General features: G+C 34.5%; 1 long non-coding RNA gene across 1 annotated transcript in view; it reads left to right on the top strand.

Moving 5' to 3' along the window:
* Positions 1-1,426: 1,426 nt before the first annotated feature.
* The window catches only part of LOC115218099, a 35,887-nt gene continuing 26,592 nt past the window's right edge, over positions 1,427-10,721 (top strand). The window contains exon 1 of the long non-coding RNA XR_003882213.2: positions 1,427-1,675. This is a non-coding gene — a long non-coding RNA (uncharacterized LOC115218099). The remainder of the gene's footprint in view (positions 1,676-10,721) is intronic.

Here is a 10,721-nt window from a genome sequence, read left to right as displayed (position 1 = left end):
GATGCCACGCATTGGGACTGAACCCGGAACCATGTGGTTGGTTAGCAAGCTACTTACCACACAGCCACTCCTGCGCCTTGACTAGCACGGACGAATACCCTTTGCAACTCCTTTCCTCCGACTCACAGGTCTATACAGAAAGTGGTACCATCCACTCTTGCCGTTTTCGCAACTTTCACCCACCTTTTCATAAATTCACCCGAGAACAGCAAATAATGATATTTTTTTCCTTATTGGCAAAAAGGGCCAAACTCAAAAAAAAAAAAGTATAATACAAATCAAGGGTCAAAATAATAATGATTATTATTATTATTGCTATTATTTCAAATTTTTACCACAGGGAAGCTTGGGGGAGATGGGTATTAAGTTGATTACATTGACCTCTGTGTTCAACTGGTACTTATTTTATCGACCTCGAAAGGATAAAAAGCAAAGTTGACATAGGCGGAATTCGAACTCAGAACGTAGCGACGGACGAAATACCGCTAAGCATTTTTGACCGGCGTGCTAACGATTATGCCAGCTTGCCGCCTTAATAATAATAATAATAATAATAATAATAATAATAATAATAATAATAATAATAACAACAACAACAACAACAGCAATGAGGTTGTGATGCATGTGCCTGGTGTACGCTAATCAGACGGGTAATCATGATGGGTATATTGGGCTTCGTATATGTTACCCCAGTGTCACTTTGATGGCATGCACTCATCTCTCACTCAATAATAATAATAACAACAACAACAACAACATAAACAACTGCAGCAGCAGCAACTAGTTCCCAAATATTCGAGAAAAAAAATTTATTTGATAAGAGAATTAGTTTGTCCTCGGCGATCCAATGTACGCGAGTCATAAGTTCACAACGAAATACACGTGTGCAAGGTATTTCCTAAAACACATTTGAGAGTAAGCTGTCTGGCTGGCCATAAACGGACTCCCTCATTGATAAAAACCAAGAGATTTGTTGTTGTTTTCGTCGTCATTGTTGTTGCTATTGTTACTCATATCATTGTTGGTTGCGGTTAAGATCAATATCATCATCATCATCATTATTATTATTATTATTATTATTATTATTATTATTATTATTATTATTATTATTGTCATCATCATCATCATCATCATTATTATTATTATTATCATTATTATTATTATTATTATTATTATTATTATTATTATTATTATCATCATCATCATCATCATCATTATTATTATTATTATTATTATTATTATTATTATTTTTATTACTGTTAAAGTTATTATCATTATTATTATTATTATCGTGTGATTATTCAACTAGCCCAACCTATATGTGTGACATGTGACCGAGTATTTTTATCTTCATTATTTATTTAAGTATTTATTTTATTTTTTTTTTATATATATTTATTTAGATCCTTGTGTTATAAGTGACAACACTTAAGAGAAAATTTCATTCAGCAAAATAGAACTTGCCTTGTAAAGTATAACAGTAACATACCGGGCGGAGTGAGAGCGTAAAAAGGAAAAAAAAAAAAGAAGAAAAATAGGTAGAGAACACAAAAACTTGAAGTGTGACTATCGTAGTGTGGTTGAACCTTCTTCGCTTTCATTGTTATTGAGAGATCAACGCAGAAAACTTTGAAACATATCTGTAGTATAAAGACCAGGACCGAAAGTTGTAAAGGTATTTATTACCCCATGATACTTTATCCTATGATGTTTTTGGGTTTTTTTTTCATTAATCTTTTTATTTTTGTTTTGCATTATACACACACACACACACACACACACACACACACACACACACACACACACTCACACACACACAGATAGATAGACAGACAGACAGACAGACAGACAGACAGACAGACAGATAGATAGATAGACAGATAGATAGATAGATAGATAGATAGATAGATAGATAGATAGATAGATAGATAGATAGATAGATAGATAGATAGATAGATAGATAAGTTTGGTGATACAAACAGTAAAATAGAACTCAAAACATGAGGATACACACACACATACACACACACACACACACAAACATACACACACAAACGCGAGCGCGTATTAGTTTTCAATGACTGGCAGAAGTTACAGAGTGACACATTGGTACTATACATGCACACCTGTGCGTGTGTATGTATATACACAAACCTAACACGCATATATATATATATATATATACATATATATATAATAGTCATTATAACATGTACATATATATATATATATTGAATCAGCTTGCACACTGCTTCCGCCGACAAAATTCCCGACGCGTTAGCCGGCCGGTGCTTTTGCAGAAGGCACGTGGTCAGACGCCGCGCAGTATGACTGAACTCGAAACCACATGGTTGCGAAATGAATTTCTTAGCTGCACAGACATGCCTGTGCATATACGTACACATACATACCATACATACATACATACATACATACATCTACATATACATACATACATACATACATACAATACAATTATATATAGATATATATATATATATATATAATATATAATATTATATATATAGGAAAAAATGGAGCTGAACGAAGATTTAACAAAATTCCTTATTTTTATTTCATTTGTGCTCTTTCTGTAGTGATTTTTGCTACCCAGGTATCGGTTATCATTTGAATTATCCTAATAAGATAATTCATTTATCTACTTCAATAAATATATATATATATATATATATTATATATAATATTATATATATGGCGGTGCCCCAGCATGGCCACAGCTCAAAGCTGAAACTGGAAAACATAACATGTATATATATATATATATATATATATATATATATAAAGATACACGTGCTCATGTTATCCCATTCATATACATATATACATGTATCATAATATATACGTACATGTATGTTTTGATCGTTGCCACCAAGGAGGAGACTACGCTGAAGTAGTGAATTCATGGTTGAATATTTTATGTTATTTGCATCTTCTTTTAGCCTATCAAGAAACCCAATACCTTAGTCAAATCTTTTCAGTGCTTGTAGTATCTTTCGATGATAAATCAATGCATTCAAAAAGGCTACAGTGCTTTGTATGAAATCACTTATTGTTGGTTAATCTAAGATGCTAAAGAAAAGTGCATGTAGATTCTTTCAAAGAATCTTAGTCTAGATGCTGGCTATGTTGTGCAATACTTTTGTGCAACTGTAGTTCAATTACAGATCATTAAACGCCAAGTTATTGCGGCCTCACATTCTGAATAGATCTTGGTAGAAAAGCCAGTTAAAACCAAGAACTGACTTCATTTTCTCTTTTTGTTGTGCTTCTTTTACTTTTTTTTTCATAATATTTGTTCTAAAGTTTGGAAGCAGACTTTCATAAATCTTACACACACACACATATATATACATACGTGCATAACATACACACGTACATACGCACACATATACATACGTATATATATATCTTGGATAGAGTCGCACGAAGCTGCGTTAAATATAATATATGCATGTACAATGGTATTTAACACGTTCATGTACATTAGAACGTGAGAATACCTTTCGCTGCGGAAATATTCTCAGGAGCAAATTCTCCTCTTACACAACAGGCGTGAAAATGCATAGCGGTATGAGTCATGTAATCGAACATTGCGGCGCTTGTGTTTCTGCATTTCTATTCATCAGCCACGAATACCGAATGCATTTTTACATGTTGTCTAAAAGGTGAAATTTTTCTTGAAACCATTTCCACAAGAAAAGGTCTCCCTACGTTTGAATATACACGAATGTGCTAAATATATGCATATATAAATATTTGTGTATGCATATATATATATATTATATATATATATATATATATATATATATAGAGAGAGAGAGAGAGAGAGAGAGAGAGAGAGTTCACGAAAAAAACAAAAGACGAAGACAGGTGGTGTACAAAACAAACAGATGTATTAGTATAACGCTCAGGAATAGAATAAGTCTTTTACGTTTCGAGCCTACGCTCTTCTACAGAACGGAACACAGAAAAAAACAAGGACAGAAAAAAAAAATGTGTGTTGTGGCTACCGATCTATCATTGCGACTGTTTCTTTCTCCGTTTTCCCTTCCTTGAACTTTTCCTTTATTCTATATTTCTGACGAAGAGCTCCGCTTGAAAAGTTAAATCCTCCTTCTTTCTTTCCTTACCTGAGCGTCCAATAACACTATACTTGTTCCACGTCCTCGCGTTGTTGTGTTTTCTCTTTGTTCGTGTTTGGATTAACTACATATATATATATAGCCGAGGAAATATTGGCCACGTTCTGTGCTCGTTTTGTGAAACATCAGTACATATACATGTATGTGTGTGTGTGTTTATATATATGCATATTATTGTACATTATTTTGTGTATGTTTAAGTATATGTATACGTAATACGTCGCTACGCGCTTACTGCGTTTACTGCTGACTCACTCAAGCACTTTTTTGTATTGTAAACAATATAATCAATGAGATAGTACTACATTGTTATTATAAACTAGTACGAAGTGATAGTGTTTTCCTAGAAAACAGAATATCGAGGACCACCAAATGCTTGCTAGAAACTATGATTAGCATTTATACACTGTTCATAGATACACCTAAATTGTTCGCACAAGTATTTTTCAACATCGTGAGTGGAAACCGTCTTGTAGTGTTAAATGCTGAAAGTTTGTCTAAGGTGCAGTAGAAAACATCACACTGGGATGTAGAGTGATCAGATGATCGGAAGCTGATAAATACCCGGTGTATGCAGGTATGTGCTTAAAGTTGGTCACTGAGACAATTCAGGAAAAATGCGAACAGAAAAACTCATACGATGTCGACCTTGTCGCTATCAACAAAGAATGTGACTCGTTCGAGAACTATTTGGGATGTGGGCGAAAGATTTCTTTCTTGTGTGAGTAAATGGCAAAACGCAAAGTAGCACACCTTTATGTGAAGTTTTTTTTTATAATGGGAAAGCAAGAAACGTCTTCAGACACATACATAAGGAAATACATCAAACCATTCACAGCTAGTTGAGAATCACGTGAGAGATATAAAGGGTGGCATAACCTACAAACGTGTATATATATATATATATATATATATATATATATATAACGGGAAGCTTTATATATATTTGTTAAATTTTAATTATATAAATTTTTTATGTATTGGCTTAAGTCTTTCTTTGTTTGATTTGCATAATAGTGGTTTTGTCTCTAATTTATTATAATATAATATTTTATTATAAAATTGGATTCAATCTTAAATCTGATTTTTCCTTGTAAATTTGGATTTATTCCCTAATATTTATTATTATTTATATATATATATATATATTTCGTTTTGGGATTTGGTTTGCAAGATTCTTTATGAGTTCGCGTGTTGAAGCATATTCTGTTGTGTCTGGGGAGAGTCATTCTCTTTTAGTGTCTTTTTAATTAACACACTCACCGGTTAAATTTCCACTTATTTCTTATTTTTATTTTCGTTGCGTCTTGCAACCTTTTCAATAGTCACTACGAAAATTTTAGAAAATAAAAATAAGAAATAAGTGGAAATTTTACCAGTGAGTGTGTTAAATAAAAAGGCACTAAAAGAGAATGACTCTCCCCAGACACAACAGTATATATATATATATATATATATATTATATATATATATATATGCCTGTGTGATGACGCTGCAAATACAAGCAGCCAGATAACTAAGGAATTTTCCAAGATTATTCAGAATATCATCGAACGTAGTAATTGTCCATCCTAACTTGTATTCAAAGTGGATGAAACGAGTTTTCTCTCGGAAAGAATGCCTTCTTACACTTTCATCCCCCAAGCAAAAATAAAAAAATAAAACGCTTTTGGTTTCAAGACCATAAGGCGGCGAGCCGGCAGAATCGTTAGCAAAATGGACAAAATGCTTAGCAGTATTTCATCCGTCTTTACGTTTGGGGTTCAAACGCTGCCCAGATCGACTTTGCCTTTCGTCCGTTTGAGGTCGATAAAATAAGTACCAATCAAGCACTGGGGTCGATGAAATCGACTAGCCCCCTCCCCCCAAAATTTCTAGGCCTTCTACCTATAGTAGAAATGATTATTTTGCAGTGATGGTCAGGTACGTAACTAGAGTGCGCGCCACCCAAGCCAGCCCTTGAATTTACAACAGAGCTTTATAAAGCTGACCTAAAAGTGTCGCCTCCATAAAAGTGTCATGGTGATTTATGTGGTTCTTCTGTGCAGAAATAAAAGGATATTGCGAAGAACATAACCTTGAAGTTAAAGTATTGTTGCTGATCGATAATGCTGCCGGCCACCCTCGTATCGTGACATCCGTTAGACATTCATTACGTCATAGCAGTTTTGCCGACAATCAAACCGTCTCGTTGCATTGTTTATTTATACAATTTACTGGAGAAATAAATAGCAAGGAAAATTATTTTTCAGGGTCTTTCGAAGAATTTACCATAACGTAAAGGCCGTAAATTATATCGAAGGAGCTCGGATACAGTGTCTGAGAACTGCATGAACAGGTTTTGTTTTGGAAGAAACTATGGCCTGAAGCATGCAATGACTTTTTGGGATTTTACGAATAAACAGCACCAACTAATGATTAATACAAACGACGTCACGGATTTGGTCAATGAAAGAAGAATGTAAAGTATCAATATAAAAGGTTTGGAGAAGTTAATAGAGTCTTATATGAAGAGCAGATGCATTGAAGAGCTTCTGTAGTTGGAGCAATGCATCCAAAATGATTCTCAAGAGGTAGATCCAATAGGATAAAGACTTCTTGCAACAGAACTGTTAAGAAACGGCAAAAGAATTTTTCAGTAATTTGGGTAAAAGGGCTCTTTTTTTTAACAATGATAGTAACCATGAGTTATTCTATTACCATCATTCGTGTTGGTACCACTCGTAGAAATAATCCTATCAAGTTTCTGTCACTGTTTATTCTAAGTTCTAAAGGCCCCGTACCGCGCTGGTGCGTTTCACTTTGCTTTCTTAGAAACCTGTCTAGAGCGTTGAGTTGTTACTGCATATATATATATATATGTGTGTATAGACACACACACAAACACAAACACACGGTTGTATACATGTTTATTATATTAAGTCAATTTTGTGCTATTATTTATTATATTACATCATAATCAGTAACTAATAACTTAGATTTTATTAGCTTCACATATGAATAATAATTAAGACACAATTCTTAGAAACTATATTATAAAAATCCAATTTAGAGGATTGGTTGTTCTATAAAAAAAAAACAAAAGTAGGCCACACCTTGTTCAATGACTGGGCAGACATTTTCTGCCCCTGCAGTTAATAACCATCACTGTTATAGTCGCCGTCGTCGTCATCATCACCATCATCATCATCAACAGTAACATCATATATCATATTGAGATAGGAAGGCAACCGCGAACGAGGTTGCTTGACCAGTTAAAATTCGCAGTCAAATATCGTCACATAACACTGTAATATCTTTAAAAACAAAAAAGGTACTCATTGGAGTTATATATTATATTTGTGTGTGTGTGTGTGTGTGTGTGTGTGTGTGTGTGTGTGTGTCTGTGTGTGTGTCTGTGTCTGTGTCTGTGTCTGTGTCTGTGTGTGTACGTGAACGTGTGAATAAAAATTGGGTGTGTATGTGTATTAAAAGACAAGGTGGTCGTGGCTGGAACACTTTTGATGATTTTTCGATCCGGATCCGATCAGGGCTGACTGTATAACTAAACAACACAGGCCCCGGTAGTTAATACGTGAAAGAGAAAGATGCAGGGTTTCAGTTGGTAAAAAATGAGTGTAACATTCTACAAATGAAGAGGAGTGAGAGTTCAAAGCTTAGGAGGACGAGCCCTAAAACAGAGATTAGAGGTAATAATCTACAGCAGATATGGGGCAGCAGACAGTTTAAGGTAACATTCAACAAAAATTTGCTTCACATTTCAAAATTTCAAAATTTCAAAATTTCAAAACATACGTTTTCATTTTCTAAGAAGGTAGGGTTATAATTCGAGGGAGAATTGACTGTTATTTCTGGTAGAGGCTTGCTTTGTGGTTTGCTACACTATATCAATCATAGGCGGCGAGCTGGCAGAAACGTTAGCACGCCGGGCGAAATGCGTTGCCGTATTTCGTTTGCCGTTACGTTCTGAGTTCAAATTCCGCCGTGGTCGACTTTGCCTTTCATCCTTTCGGGGTCGATAAATTAAGTACCAGTTACGCACTGGGGTCGATGTAATCGACTTAATACGTTTGTCTGTCCTTGTTTGTCCCCTCTGTGTTTAGCCCCTTGTGGGTAGTAAAGAAATATATATTAATCATAGGCAAACTGCTGTCCGCGGGAATTACGAATGTCACCCCTAACGAAAAACTACCTTGAATATTTTTAGTCCCGCGGCCCGCCTGATGAGCCATGTCTCATGCGGCCCGCTTCTCGTAAAAGGTTGCCAGTGCCTGCGATCGGGAAACCCTCAGGGATAATACAGCAGCCAAGTGGACTACAGTGACAATGCGTGAAGATCGAAATTATTTGTGAATTCTTAACATGAATATTTATTTTCGAAGCAGTTCAAATATCGGGTTGAAGGTAAATTGGCCCTTTATGTATTCTGCATCAATAAATTCTTTTCTCGGTATTTCTCAAATACTGTAATTTTCGATTCTTTTGATTGCTGAGGCACTAAGTCACAAATGATTATCGAGAAAGGGCGGAGTAAAGTCGATTTGTTCGTTAACTCGCTTCAACTAATTTGCATGCTACAAAAATGACTTCACAAAAATGAAAAATAATAATAATTATTATTATAATAATAATAATAATAATAATAATAATAATAATAATAATAATAATAACCTAACTCAGATACCAGGAAACCCAAAATGGCAGAAATTCAAAAGATAGTGCTCATGGAAACTGCTCATATCCTACGCAAAATACTCTCTATGTAATCCCAAGGTTTAAAACAAACTTTTTATTTATTTATTTATTTGTTATTTTTTTCTTTTTAATTTTATTTTTATGTATTAGACATTCATTAGTACAACACCCGCCCCCCCCCCAAAAAAAATCCCCCAAATATAAGGCACAGAACTTCCAACCTGTTGTCTCTTGAGGTCTCTGGGTGAGACTTGAGCCAACTTGTACAGACATAAAGCAAAAGTCAAACATAGAATAATAATAATAATATAATATAATAATAATAATAATATAATAACAACAACAACGACGACGACGATGATAATATAATAATAATAATAATAATAATAATAATAATAATAATAATAATAATGATGATGATGATGATGATGATGATGATGATGATGATGATGATGATTTCTTTATTAACCAAAAGTTTAAATTAAGAAACATATTATAGACAGCACAGGACAAAACAAAGAATGTGTGTGTGTGTGTGTGTTGTGAGGGTTTTACGTGTAAGCAAGACTAACAAAATTTTTAAAATCAACAATGAATGATCCTCAATAGGGAAAAACCATGGGTACCCTGATTTGGGGAGCAGGTGCCTTTTTTCTTTCCTCTTTTCAACTATTCTCGCCACTTTCATCCACCTTTTAGCAAACTGGCAAGTAATAACAATAATAATGATAATAATAATCAGAATTTATAGTACATTGATAACCAGAATTTACTGCACCTTGACAACCAGAATCTACGACACCTTGACAACCAGAATTTACTGCACCTTGACAACCAGAATTTACTGCACCTTGACAACCAGAATTTACAGTACCTTGACAACTAGAATTTACAGTACCTTGACAACCAGAATTTACGGCACCTTGACAACCAGTATTTACTGCCAGAACAGAAAGGTTGCAGGAAGAAGGATAGAGGAATACATGGTCTGTTACACATAGACAAAGCAGTTCTAAATGAAGTAAAAGCAAGAAAGAAAAATTTAACAATAGCATGGATAGATTATAGGAATGCCTGACATGATCCTACACACGCGGATAAGTGAATGGTTGAGTACATTCAGTATAAGAGACAACATAAGAGAATTAATTAGATTTAGTATGCAGAAATGGAAAGTAAATTTCTAGTCAGGTGACACACTCTTAGGGAAAATTAATATCAAAAGAAGATTTTTCCATGGGTCTCGTTGTCCCCTTTTCGATGTTTGTCTTATGTTTGATCGCCCTCACTTTAGTATTAAGGAAGGTAAAGGTAGGGTATCAATTCAGAAACAGTAAGGAAAAAAAGTAACCATTTGCTCTACATGGATGACCTGAAACTTTTTAGTAAGAATGAAAAAGAGTTTCCTTAATGCTAACTGTAAGTCTTTTCAGCAAAGATATAGCCATGGAATTTGGCATAGATAAGTGCACAATATTAGTCATGAAAAGGGGATAGGTGGTCAACAGCGAAAGCATCCAATTACCAGATAGCCAGACATTAAAATCATTGAAACGAGGAGAGAGTTATACGTATCTAGGAGTATTGGAATCTGACAGAGTACTGACTATAGAAATGAAAATGAAATTGAGGAGTACATCAGAAGGGTGAGGAAGCAAATGAAGTCAATGCTAAATGGTCCGAATCTAGAGAAGGTTGTAAATATTTGGGCAGTATCATTACTTAGATACTCAGCTGCTTTTGTAGATTGGCCAAAAGCAGAATTAGCAAAGCTAGATAGAAGAACTAGGAAGGAGTTCAATATGATTGGAGGACTTCACTCAAGGGCAGGAATAGCAAGATTACACCTACCTACAAAGGAAG

Source organism: Octopus sinensis, linkage group LG12, assembly GCF_006345805.1.
Source record: "Octopus sinensis linkage group LG12, ASM634580v1, whole genome shotgun sequence".
NCBI classification, from domain to species: Eukaryota; Metazoa; Mollusca; class Cephalopoda; order Octopoda; family Octopodidae; genus Octopus; species Octopus sinensis.
This window is presented reverse-complemented; position numbering and strand designations above follow the sequence as displayed.